We start from the raw sequence: 14,481 nt of genomic DNA, 5'->3' as shown, positions 1-14,481 counted from the left end.
AAACTCCATCAATACAGCTTGCTCATCAGACTTTAAGATTTTCAATCTACCCTTCACCTTTTCTCTGCACACATTAATTGATCTTCCTCTCAAGCTAACAGAACACCTTTTAGGAATCCGCCAGGTACATTTGGCTGGCTTCTGACCCAGAAAATACAAACATGCAGCAAAACAAAGAGCGCTTTGGGGCTTCTTGGAGGTTTATATCTGAACCATCGTTTTCAGTTTTACTCATAATTCACCCTCTCTCTTAACATTAAAAATAAATCCTTTTTAAACTTTTGCCCTCTGAAGCTTTTGTCTCTGATATGGGTTTTGTCCTTTCATTTTGTTTCTTTCAAAATAACTACAGCACCCACAAGCAGTCTCGGTGCTGACATTAGGCCAGGGGTAAGCCCCGCTCCCCAGGTCTGCTCTAGTTTCCTGGAAGCTGCCCTGGCCTCCATGCTGAGAACACTTCACACACTGCTTCGTGCTGGATTCTGTTCCGGTTTGTCACTTTCTTTCATAGCTTGTCTGAAAAGATAATCTCCAGTAAAAGCACAGAAGAAATGTGCTCAAAGAGTCAAGCAGAGACTTGCCGGCGAGGGACTCCTCTGGAACTAGTTAGGGAGACCTAACCTGAAAAAAATATCTCCTGACAGCAGGAATCAAAAAATGTGATTTTCAAGATTAAGGTGCAAAAAGTGTCACTGGTTCCTGTGGAGTGAGAAATTCGGCCACCCTGTGTTTATTGTGCAGACCCTGAGAACTGAGTGTCATGGTAGGAGACCTGGTAAGGACAACATTTCCTACAAACAGAGCATGACCCAGCAGGGCATGTGACCCACTCTCAGGAGACTGTGTTTCATGTGCTCTTAAAATAATAGTGGGGTCTTTCACTGAAATGCCTGATTCTGGCCTAATTGTTCTGACAAAATACAAAGTAATAAAAGACTATTGTCAGGTGGAGAAAAACAATGCCTGTGAAGAAAACATCACAACCTTATTAAGAGAGAAGTAGGTTTTCCCATTTCCTGATGGTATTATTTCCATTACCTGTGACAGAAGCATTTATTCCATCAAGGATAAACGGATAAACAAAATGTGTGTCCACAGTGGTGTTATATTCAGCCATAAGCAACAAAGTCAGGTTTGGTGGCACAGGTTTGTGGTCTCAGCACTAGAAAGGTTTAGGCAGAAGAATTGCTGAAAATTCAAGGCCAACTTTTGCTGCATAGTGAGCTCCACAGTGTCATGTCCCAAGAAATCTCTTTCCCCAAAGTCTCCTCAGGGACTTGGGAAAAAAAATAGTCCGTACCTGCTAAAAGGAAGAATTATCCTTATCTCTGGCTAAAAGGACTGCTGGCTCTTTCATTAACACATACCTATGGTGCCTATTAGTCTATCAAGGCCTGTGCTAGCTTCTAGGCTGCTTCAGTCTCTCTACTCTAGTACCTGTTATACACTTCAAAGTCCTCCACCCTAGCTTACAGATTCCCCTTCTCCCAGGTACCTGTTCCCCTTAAAGCCCTGGGACCCCCTATACCCCATACCCCATACCCTGACTTCTCTCTGCTTTGCTGACTCTGCTTTCCTGAGCAACAGCCTTGGTTATTTGAAATAAACTTTTCCGTTTTTATCCACGGAGTGCTACTCGGGTTTCTTTACTGCACCCATTTCACTCACATAGCAATGTAAACTACGTAGCAAGATCGTGTGTCAACCACCACCCTAAAGAAAAAGGACAGAATCCTGTGTGTTGCTTGTGGAACTGGAGATCATGAAAATACAGTAGACCCACAGAGTCCTACATCACATTTTCTCTCAGAGGCAGAACAGACTTTAAAAATGGACACAGAAGTAGAAAGTATTAAAGGGAGAGAAGAGGATGGGAAAGGAGAAAGGGAGCCATGATCATGTGAGTATCCTACATATCACTATGAAACCCTGATGGGAGAAGTCCTGTGTATATGTCAATAAAGCACTGTTGGCCAATAGGAAACCAAGATAGGTGGGACTAGGAGTTGAGGAGGACTCTGGGTAGGAGAAACACAGAAAGTCAAGATGTAACTGCCATAGGGATAAGAAGCCTGGAAAGTTCTCCAGTAAGAGAAATACTTAGATTAACAATTATGGGCTAAATACTTAAGTCAGAGCTAGCCAGTAAGAAACAAGCAAGGCCAACAGCTTCATAATTAATACAGCGTCTTGTGTGTTCATTTGGGACTGATGTGGCTCTGGAACCAGGCTGGCAAGAAGGCTTCCCTTTACAAAACCCTGCATTTTATGTGATGAAAATACAATCATAAAAGAAACAAAACAAAACAAAACCAGAAATAGCCAGGCAGTGGTGGTGTACACCTTTAATCCCAGCACTTGGAAATCAGAAGCAGGCGGATCTCTGAGGCCAACCTGGTCTACAAAGCTAGTTACAGGGTAGCCAGGGATGCACAGAGAAACCCTCTCTCAAAAGCCCTCCCCCCAAAATTCATTAAGATGTGCTGAATTACCATAGGAGTCCAAGATTATTTATTTATGCTCTTCCTACTAACACCTGCTCTTACACACAGGCACTCATGCGCTCACACTCTCCCACACACTCACATTCACACCCACAGATACACACACACACACACACACGCACACGCACACATACACAGCTTTCCTTTTATATCTGTGGAAACTGGTTCCAGGGTCTATCTTGGATACCCAGGTCCATCAGGTTCTCAAATCCCTCCTATAAATGATGTAGCAGTTGCATAAAGCATATACATTGTCCTTTGAACACTTTAAATACTCTCCAGATTACTTATACTACCCACAATACCTAACTCTTTCCATACTGTTTACACAGTACCTAAGGCAGCATAAATGCCATGGAGATGGTCATTATACTGCATTACTTAGAGGATGACAATTGGGAGAAAAGTCTGTATGAGTTCCCTAGAGATATCAGAGAGCCGTATATATTTTTTCATTGCATACACACACACAAACATGTTAAGGGAAGCTTTTTCCTTGAGAGGAGCCTTCCCGCCCGCCTGGTTCCAGATCTGCATCAGTCCCAAATAAGCACACAGGAGGCTATATTCATTATGAAGCTGTTGGCCTTGCTTGTCTCTTACTGGCTAGCTCTGCTTTAAGTAATTACCCCATAATTGTTAATCTAAGTATGTTTCTTACCGGAGAATAGTTCTAGGCTTCCTACCCCCATGGCGTTACACGTTGACTCTTTGTGTTTCTCCTACCCAGAGTCCTCCTGGACTCCTAGTTCCTCCTATCTAGATTCCCCATTGGCCAGACAGTACTTTATTGACAAATGCACAGGACTTCCCCAACATCTCCTCTTTTCTGTTTAAACAAAAAGAAAGGTCTTAACTTTAACATACTCAAATTATATATAACAGAACAGTTACCAAGTAAGAACATAGTTACAATATTTTAGCAAGATTTAAAGAAAATGTCATCCATCCCATCCTTGTGAGTCCAAAGTCCTATATGTAGCTTATCTTTTATCATAACTAAGGAAAACTATAATTATAACTATCTGTCTTCAACTCCATCAAAGACCACAGAAGGATAATATATAAACACTAGGAATGACAGAGATATCTTACTGCCTGGACAGTCACCCGAAGTTCCTCTGTAATGTTGGGGCATCCATCTTCAGCCCATAGGCCACAATGTATCCAGAAGATTTCTCAGCAAAGCAGGAAATTTCAAAACTGTCCATCTGCATTGGCAGTCTGTCAGTCATTTTTCTGTGTCCTGCAGAATGTCCCGTAGACTCTTCCATGAAGCCGGAACTCTGTAAGACTGAGTTCAGCAGTCACTTTCCTGTGGGTCCTGCATGTCCAGATTATACAACAACAGTCAAGCAGTACAGGCAAGAGCAGTTTCTTGCCCAAATGGCTAATCTTGCCATGTTGAAAGCAAACTCCATAACAAGTTTCTTTGATGCCCATCTTCCTCTCAGATGTAATTGGTGCTGCCAAGAGCAGACATTTCTCATTGTCAAGAAAAACCCTAAACCATTTTAAATGCCATTTTCTGAAGGTCTTTGAAAGGTTTGAAGACTATTTATCTCAAATATATTTCTGTATATCTAGAAAACCTAACTTACCTAACTATAAATTCCATTATAAGTAACTATCTATAGTCTGCATTCAATCATGCATTACGTTTCAAAGGATCTGTATAAGCACACTACTTAATCAAGAGGAGAAACATACACATCACAAAATTGACCTTGATTTTGTCTCAATAAATGAAAAACAATACCCATACCATAATTCCCTTTTTTACCATTAAAAAGATTGGCTGTGATCATTAGCCAATTATAAACAACCCCATTTAAATGAAAACAAAGATTTATAAACAAGACGGGAATTGGGACGTTGCTCATTCCAAACTGCTTCCTGCTGGAAGGGGGCACTGTTCATACCATGGGGATCATGACAAAACTCAGAAACCTGTATAAGTCCGTATTTTCGGGGTCTGTAAAGCTGCATCATCTTAGCTGTCTCAATTGTTGGAACATCTGATCCACTGCTTCCGGGGGTCTTGGTTCGTCAAACCACAGAAGCCTGGGAGGAATCCTCAGCTTTTCATTTTCTGTAGAAACATAAGCAAAAACTCCTTTTCCGAGTAACATATCCTTATACTTAAATTTTGAAGTCAAGGCATTTTCAAAAGATAGAAGTTGGATTAATTTAGCAGTATTTATAATCAAGTGTACTTTAGTAGCAGTTCCTTCCTGAGCAAGCAAAAAACTGAAAAACATAATAGCATACAGTATCCAGACTCTCTGCGTATTTTCCATCTTTACGTGGCTTATTTATTTATTTATTATTACTTTATTTCTTTCACTTTTATTTATTTTTCTCTGAGACAGGGTTTCTCTTTGGAAACCTGCCTGCCTCTGCCTCTGAGGCAATTCCTACCGGCGTGCGCCACCACAGCCAGCTTCTTTATTTTCTCTCTCAATCTTACGTATATTTTTAAACACACTGTAATCCTTTAGAGGTTTTGTTCATCCAAGTCTGACTTTACTGTAAATCTTTATGTTTTTCTGGCCACGTGTCTTATCTGTAAAACCGTGGCTGTTTTAAACTGCTGCTTTCAAGATGGCGGGCGTAAGCGTGATTCCAGCTTACCGCCTCAGTCCATGCTGACATCCAGCAAATGCTGCCATTTCCAGCTGTATGTACACACCTTTAAATCGTTAGCAGAGTCTCTTAAAAGAACCTTGCTGGCTGTTTTTTTTTTCTTTTTATGCCGAGTCAGGAAGACTCCAGTAAGCGAGCCATGTGAATCTTGGCTTGTGGCTAGCAAAACAGAGCACACCTGAGAAAAATGTTGCTACCAAAATCTGTGCTTCTCTCTGTTTTTCTGTTTCTAAAATTCCTTTAAAGCTTTTGTTATTTTGTGTGGAAATTCATGATCCCAATTCTGACACCATTTTGTTAAGGGAAGCTTTTTCCTTGAGAGGAGCCTTCCCACCCGCCTGGTTCCAGATCTGCATCAGTCCCAAATAAGCACACAGGAGGCTATATTCATTATGAAGCTGTTGGCCTTGCTTGTCTCTTACTGGCTAGCTCTGCTTTAAGTAATTACCCCATAATTGTTAATCTAAGTATGTTTCTTACCGGAGAATAGTTCTAGGCTTCCTACCCCCATGGCGTTACACGTTGACTCTTTGTGTTTCTCCTACCCAGAGTCCTCCTGGACTCCTAGTTCCTCCTATCTAGATTCCCCATTGGCCAGACAGTACTTTATTGACAAATGCACAGGACTTCCCCAACACAAACACACACACACATATACATATATGTGTATGTACACACTATATGCACATATAAACATTCTTCATTCTCTTGTTATAATTTCTCATAAAAACTTTTACTATCCATTACAAATTTTAAACTCTACAACAAATATTTTCTCTCTATTAGAATAACAGCAGCTAAGGACTGGGGGTGTAATGCAGAGGAAGAGTACATGCTTGGCATGCACAAAGCCCTGGATTTAATTTCTAACACTACCCACCAAAATAAAATTCTTCACAATATTGTGATTATTAGAGCAATTCAGAGCCATATTTTATGATTCTTTTTATAATGAATCTCATTCTGTTTCAAATTTCTGAAATTCTTTTTCAAGTATGAGTTTTAGTTCAGCTCTTTACGGGATGTTATGCATTCTGTGTAATGTTCTCTGTATAAGACCCATATTAATTCGCTGTTCTTTTTGTCATCTGTAAATGAGAAAGCTTGTCCATGGATGTTTATCAAGGTAAACAAAAAATCAGAGACAACATTCAAGGCAAAGAGGTTTTAGTTGGCAAAAAAAAAACCAACAACAAAAGAATTAAAACAGTGGCACTTACAGGCTAAGTGACTCCTGTTATATACAAGGAATTTATTAAAGAAAAGGAAAAGTTGCTTACAGAGTTTTGAAAGAAAGCCTATTGGCTCTTGCAATGTTCTGGGGAGCCAGGAGTTCTGGCTGGCCAACATTGTAATGACAAGGTAGAATAAGTCTTGTCATGGCCTGCTGTCTTACTGGATGGAGCTTGAGAGACAGTGAAACAGTGTTCTCACATAAGCAGTTAGCTGTCTTTGTTCTGCTTACTGTCCTGGGATAGTGTCAGCCAGTGAAACATGCTGATAGCCTTTCCTATAATAGCCTTTCCCGGCAGGATTTGACACAGGTAGCTCCATTTTGAATCTGACAACTTTCAACTTGATTAAAGACAATACTGTTGGCATGAATGAGAGGCGTAGGGAAAGCAGGGCCCCGATTTTGATTAGTGTGAATAGAAATTGTTTACTGGTCTTTGATGTAACTAGACTGCAATGCATTGTCTCTGCAGAGCATCAACGGCAGTAGCAAAGCAGGAAGGGGCAGCTTCTTACAACAGCCTCATATATGTCATTGTAGAGTTATATTCAGGGGAATTGAGAGCCTGAAACTTAGCTTTAAATTCCCATTCAGATAGATAGACAGACAGACAGACAGACAGACAGATAGATAGATAGAAAATGTGTGTGTGTGTGTGTGTGTGTGTGTGTGTCTTTACTTATAAAATAGTATACCTACAAGGGTGTCCCATCTTCTTAGGGAACTCAGAGGCCAGTGCATGCGTGCATAGTCACCAACGGTTGAATTGGCCTCCTCTGAAAAACCACAATTTACAACTTTAAGTGAACAAACACCAGCTTCTGTGGTAAACATAACCAAACATTTGTGACCTCAGGATTCATGACAACAATTCTTAGAATTATTTTTTAATGCTAACATTACACTCTTCATATCTTTTTTTTTAAGTCAAACCCAACCTTTTTTTTTTCTGTTGGTTTTGTTCACCTTTTTATTTCCAGGATCCCAAATAGATTATCCCAGAGCTGCTACACAGTATTAACAGAAAGATTAAGGTAAGTGTTCACTCAGTTTCAGATTTTGTGTTTGTAGACTCTATAGCATGTAGAAGCATGTAGGTACAGTTTATAAAATCTGCCATATGACTTTAACTTTAACAAGAGATAAAAATATACTAGGGGTAGTGGTAAACTCTATCCATGATACTAGACAAATGTGTCAGCAAGCATATTATGTATCTCAGCATCCGTCACTTTGACTGCTTCTCTGTCATAATATTTACTGCAGCCATCCTGTACTCAGGCATCCCCTAAATCTTCTGTGACTTAAAGGTTAGGTTAGGAGACTATTTCCCATTTGGGGAAAAGCACTTATAAAGTACTAGCCTTACTGAATCTTTAAAAAGAAAAAAAAAAGAAATAAAGAAGATCTCCAAGCAGTGGTGGCGCACACCTTTAATCCCAGCACGTTGGACACAGAGGTAGGTGGATCTCTGTGAGTTCAAGGTCAGCCTGATCAACAGAGCAAGTTCCGGAAGTGCCAAGGCTGCAATACACTCTGACTTTGTTAAACAGAGTCACATATGGCAGTCGTTATTTTAATCTGTTATCTATTACTTGTTTGCTGTTCTTGGAAATGGATGTAAATCAGCCAGTGTTTCTTTTTTTTTTCCTGAAAACTAAATGTGTAAAAGTATGAGATTCCCTGAAAAGAAGAATTTAAGTAACACTGACATATTACATTTCTTGGGGGAGGGGAGGAAAAGCAGTAGTCATTAAAACAGCATTTCCTTTAAAAACTAATCATCACTCATAAGTGGATATTAGACATAAAGCAAAGGATAACCAGCATACAGTCCACAACAGCCAGAAGAACATGTAGGTGAACTAAGGCAGACACTCCTTGCTGGACCAGAGCATACGCCAGCTTCCAGAACTCCATATAAGAGCCCCTCTCATGGATTTCCTCTACTCTCTCAGTCCCCAACCCCACACTATGGCCAACCTCCCCTCCTAGTTGCCTTGTCCCAGTCCACAACTCAGGCAGAGACTCCCTGTTCGACCAAAGGTCATGCCACATCCCAGAAGTCCAAGTAGGCTGCTAGCAGGTGGACCTCCCCTGTGGCTGTTCTCCCATCCCCAATTCCCCCTGCCACAGCATTGCTGTGCTCCCAGCTCCCAGATTGGCTGGAGAACCCCTGCTCAACAAGAGGCCGCAAAGACCAGAAAAACCAGATAGATAATTTTCTCAATAGATACCACTTACCAAAGTTAAATCAAGATCAGATAAATAATCAAAATAGACCTGTAACCCCCAAGGAAATAAAGGCAGTCATTAAAAGTGTCCCAACCAACAAAAACCCAGGGTCAGACAGTTTTAGCACTGAATTCTACTAGAATTTCAAGATTTACCTATCTATTTATTTATTTAATGTATACAAGTGTTTTGTCTGTGTGTATGCCCACAGACTAGAAGAGAGCATCAGATTGTGAGCGGCCATGTGGGTGCTGAGATTGAGCTCAGGACCTTGGGAAGAGCAGTCAGTGCTCTTAACTGCTGATCCATCTCTCCAGTCCCCTCTACCAGAATTTCATAGAAGAGCTAATGCCAATACTCCTCAAATTATTCCACAAAATAGAAATAGAAGGAAAATTGCCAAATTCATTTTATGAGGTCACAGTCATCCTGATACCCAGCCACACAAAGATTCAACAAAGAGAAGTACAGATCAATTTCTCTTATAAACATAGTTGTAAAAATCCTCAGTAAAATACAAGCCAAATCCAAGAACCCATAAAAAAGTCACCCACCATGAACAAGTAGACTTCATCCCAGAGATACAGGGAGGTTCAACATATGAAAATCAGTCAATGTAACCCGCCACATAAACAAACTGAAAGAAAGGAAGAAAAAAAAAGCACCTGATCATCTCATTAGATGCAGGAAGGGTCTTTGACAAAATCCAACACAAAGTCTTGGAGAAATATTAGGGATACAAGGGATATAACTAAACATAATATATGCAATTTACATCAAGTCAACAGTCAACATCGAATTAGATGTCAAGATACTCAAAGCAAATGCACTAAAATCAGGGAAAAGACAAGGCTTTCCACTCTCTCTATATATATTCAATATAGTACTTGCAGTTCTAACTAGAGCAATATGACAACTAAAGAAGATCAAGGGGATACAAGTCAGAAAGGAAGAAATCAAAATATCATTATTCACAGATGATATGACAGTATACATAAGCGACCCCCCAAAATTCTACCAGGGAATTCCTACAGCTGATAAACACCTTTACTGAAGTGGAAGGATACAAGATTGACTGGAAAAAAATCAGTAACTCTCCTATATACAAATGACAAGTGGGCTGAGAAAGAAATCAGGAAAATAACACCCTTAGCAAAAAGCCACAAATAATATAAGATATATTGGGGTAACTATAACCGAGCAAGTGAAAGGCTTGTGTGACAAAAACTTAAGTCTTCAAAGAAAGAAACTAGAGAAGATATCAGAAGATGGAAAGTTCTCCCATACTCACGGATTAGTAGAATCAACATAGTAAAAATGGCCATCCTACCAAAAGCAATCTATAGATTCAACTCAATACCCAACAAAATTCCAACACAATTCCTTACAGACTTTGAAAGGACAATACTTAAATTCATAGGGAAAATGGAAAACCAGGAGAGTTAAAAACAATTCTATACAATAAAAAAACACACACAGGTATCACCATCCTTGATTTCAAGCTGTACTACAAAGGTCTATCAATAAAAAACCTTATGTTACTGGCATAATACGGACAAATTGATTAACGGAGCCAAATTGAAGACCCACACATAAATTCACACACCTCTGAACACCTGATTGTTTATAAAGAAGCCAGAAATACACAATGGAAAAAAAGAAAGTGTATCTGACAAATGGTGCTGATCCATATCTAGCACCCTGCACAAAACTCCAGTCCAAGTGGATCAAAGGCCTCAACATAAAACTAGATACACTTAGCACTGCCCAGAGGACCAGCCTCAAGCAACTCAGGGTTTGAGGGGGAGCCATGGAGTTAGCAAATTAATCACTCGACTTTTCTATCTGAGGGAGTAAAACTTAATTCTCTGGTCCAAGAGAGGTGGGCAAAACTTAATTCTCTACAGCCGAGAAAAACACACATGTAGTGATATTTTGTTTGTAATCTAACAAATAAAGCTTGCCTGAAGATCAAAATGCAAACCTAAGCCACTAGTTAGCCACACACCTAGTTAAGAGATAGGGTTTCTCTGTGTTAGTTCTGACTGTCCTGGAACTCACAATGTAGACCAGGCTGGCCTCTAACTCACAGAGATCCTCCTGCCTCTGCCTCCCAAGTGCTAAGACTAAAGGTGTGCATCACCACCACTTCGCCTTATCAGGATTTTTTTTTAAAATGTGTGTTTATGTATTATCAGGGTTCTTAAAGTACATTTTGCCACCAAGGGTTCCAGTACTAAGTGTTGAAAACCTTTAAATATTTCCTCACTTATAACAATCTGTTTTAAACAGTAGTTCACAGCCACTGAGGGAGCTTAGCTTTCTAGAAAAGTAGAATTGTGCTGGGACTAAGAAGGACATTCAGTGTTTGGGGACCAGAAAAACCTTTAGAAGATAGCCACTGGGGTTAAAGTTGAACAGGGTTGACCAATAATGTATAAAAAATGTTACAAAGTATAGAATAAAATGGAAAATAAGTGTCAAAACGGTTTCATGAAGTCAAAACAAACAAAAATGTCCTTGGAAGAATTTAGGTTGGATTCCTGATAGCAGGATCATTCAGTAAGAAACTGAAACAACTAGTGATTGAATGATTTCATTCAAGTCTTGACTTGAGACCAAGTGAATTAAGTCAAGGAGAAGGGCAGATGAACCAGAAGAAAACAAAAGGATCAAAATTACAACTATGGGACAGTGATGTCAGGGTCCAGGTTTAGGGGACTGAGAAATTTCGAGTGAGGTTCAGAGGATTGATTGGTAATAAAGAAATAATATCAAACAAAACACTCATAACTGTAAAAAAAGTTATATAAGTCAGCTCAAATTATCACTTACCACGGGAAATAGGAATCACAGGGTATGTTTGAAATGATATAATATGTTTTTCAAGAGATAGCAGGGTTTTCTCGGGATCAAAAAACAACTCATAGACATAGCTTTTAGGAACAGCAGAAAACCACAAATGTTTAATGTCAATGTCCCTGCTTCTCTTCTATCCAATTCTGCAAGCACCGGCTTTTAGCTGAGTACAAACTGGCCCTGGCTGGAGTGCTCAGATTGGCCATGAAGTAAAGACGCTCCTTCAACCAACTTAAATACCGAGAATACAATTTCCTTTTCACCATAATCATCATGTTTTAGCCCTCCCACCCCCATTTACGACACAGTTGTTACAGGGCTCCTCAGATCACAAAACCTTGACTTTGTAGGCAAAACTTTCTTAGCAAACTGAAATGTTCTGTTCCATTTTCTCAGATGAGATCAACTGGTTTGTCAATAATCCTGGAAACACGGAAAACCCATATTCCTGAATGAGGGGAATTCATTCAAAATTCATTTTCCTCCAATTTTATTCTTGAAACAATTTATATAAATGTATGTCCCTGGACCCAATTCCTCATTTAGGGCAACCCTATCATGCTCAGTCATCAATCCCCCACGTGTCTCCATACTTCTGAGGCCTCATCAGAATCCCACTGCCTTCTGGGGTACATTTCTAAAATTCTCCTCTCCAGATCATAAAGACAACCATTCATGCTCTCTTCTAAGGTGTCTTAATACTTGTTGTCTGCTTTGAGATTGTTTTCCAAGCTCACATTTCCCCTTAGCTTCATTCCAGGGCCAGTTTTGAGAGGGATTAATCCCATCTTACTTGCTGTCCCCTTCCCCACAGTGTCTTCCATGTATCTAGTTTTGTGTGAACAGTTGTTGAGCACAAGGCTGAGCTAGCAGGCTAACCAAATGAACATGCGTACATGAAGTATGAAATAAGAATTTTCTAGAGATCATCTTTGCAAGAAGCTTTTCCTTTACTCCCCCCCAAAGTGTTCCCTACAACTAATTTTTGAAGTTTTTCTTAAGATAAGCTTCAGTGTTTGATGGTTTTGGTGTTTATTTCCTTTTAGGGGTGTTGTCAACATATGGAGATTTATCAGTGAAACTAATCTATAATTTGCACTAAGTCTTGCCACCATCCTCATCATCTTAAAGGGAGTTGTATTTTTATGGTGAACCACTTCCTTGCCTGACCCTTAATGCACGCAATACATGTATTTCATTAATCTAACTTGTCAGCACTCTTCCATACTCTGCCTGTCCCTAGCAAATTCTGAAACTGACAACAGCATCCTGCAACCAGGGGAGCAATGGAGTGCCATGGCTCCTCAGAGAGCACTTCTGTCCTTATCTTCCTTCTGTTGCTGGGATACAACATTTTGATCAAAGGCAATTTGGAAAAGAAAGAGTTGTTTCAGCTTGCACCTCCAGGTGACCGTCCATCGTGGAGGAAAGTCTGGGTAGAACTCATGCAAAAGCTGATGCAGGAGCCGTGGGGGAAAACTGCTTATTGACTCATTCCGGCCTCCGCTCATGCTCAGCCAGTTTTCTTATACAATCCAGAACCACCTTCACAGGAGTGGCATCACCCACAGCGGGATGGACCTTCCCACATCAATAAAAAAAAAGAAAAATTAAGACAAGCCAACCATGGTGGCACACACACCTTTAATCCTGGCACTTAGGAGGCAGAGGCAGGCAGATCTCTATGAGTTTGAGGCCAGTCTGGTCTACGAAACAAGTTCCAGGGCATCCAGGGTTGTTACACAGAGAAACTCTTCAGGGGGAAAGGGCGTAGGACGATTTTTCCCACAGGCGCGGCCACAGGCCAATATGATCTGGAAAATCCCTCAAGTGAGACTTCCTCTTCTCTGGTAACGGCTGGTTGAGTCAAAGTGACGGTAAAAACTGGCTGGAGCACCCTCCGTCCTGGACCTTTCCTTCTTTAAAGTCTTGGGGGACTATCTGGAGAAGTCAGATCGATCTTCAGAGGGAATTTCATGCAAGAAGTCAATTAGCTGTGCTAGAGTGAGACTTAAAAACTCTTGCAGTGATCACACGGTTCCACTGCAGCTCTCATGTGGCTTTTCTGAACACATTTTCTCATCTGAAAATAGCTTCCTTCTACCTTTTTTTTAAAATGTCCTGACCACTTAACTAATGAGTATGTTTTCATTGTTGTACCTTTTCCTAACGATATCATGTCTTCATAGATTAGCTTTATTCTAAAGGATTCATCTGTTATGGATATGGCGCTGGTTCACAGTTGGTTGTGTGTTCACCTAATGGGTATCCAATATTTGTGATAATCTCTTCCTATACCTGCCTTTCATAGGACAGTGGGTTTTTTGTTTGTTTGTTTGTTTTGCTGTTATATTTTTAAAGACGGTGTCTCTGAATTAGCCCTGGATGGCCTTGAACTCACAGATCAGAAATCCTTCTGCCCCTGCTTTACAAGTGCTGGAATTAAAGGCAAGCGCCACCCTGCTGGCCAAGGACAGTGTCCTCATAAGACTTCGTCATCGCTTTGGGACAACGGTGAAGCCTGCAGATTCTAACGACTCCAGCGGGGACTTCACAGGTTTGAGTATTTCCGCCGGAGAGATCAGGACGTTACCCCACAACCTTCTGGCGAATCTAGTGTCCGTCTCCGTCTAACAAACTGCTGTCTGTACATCTACGTGTTTGCACGGTTTTAAACCAATGCTTCGGCGAGCATCCTGATGCGATGCATCATGGAGGAAGGGTGCGCACCACTGCCAGCACTGGCTCGTCAGCCTGACGCAGTCGCGCTGAAGCCCAGGTCACCGCGTTCGCAAGGCCTGGGGGACACGCTGCATCCTGGCGCCCAAGCGCGACTGGCCGAGCCCAACTTGGGTCGCGACTCACACGCGCGGGTACCGCACGCGCGCGCGCGCCCGGACCCCGCCCCCCACTCCGTCACCACGGGCAACGGCAGGCACCGCCTCCCTCAAGTTGGCGTGGCAGGAAAAGGTGGGGCTTCCGGGTCTCGAAGCCAATGAACGC

This window comes from Mesocricetus auratus, unplaced genomic scaffold (assembly GCF_017639785.1).
Source record: "Mesocricetus auratus isolate SY011 unplaced genomic scaffold, BCM_Maur_2.0 Super-Scaffold_100691, whole genome shotgun sequence".
NCBI classification, from domain to species: Eukaryota; Metazoa; Chordata; class Mammalia; order Rodentia; family Cricetidae; genus Mesocricetus; species Mesocricetus auratus.
The sequence above is the reverse complement of the archived record's forward strand: the minus strand, read 5'-3'. Positions refer to the sequence as shown.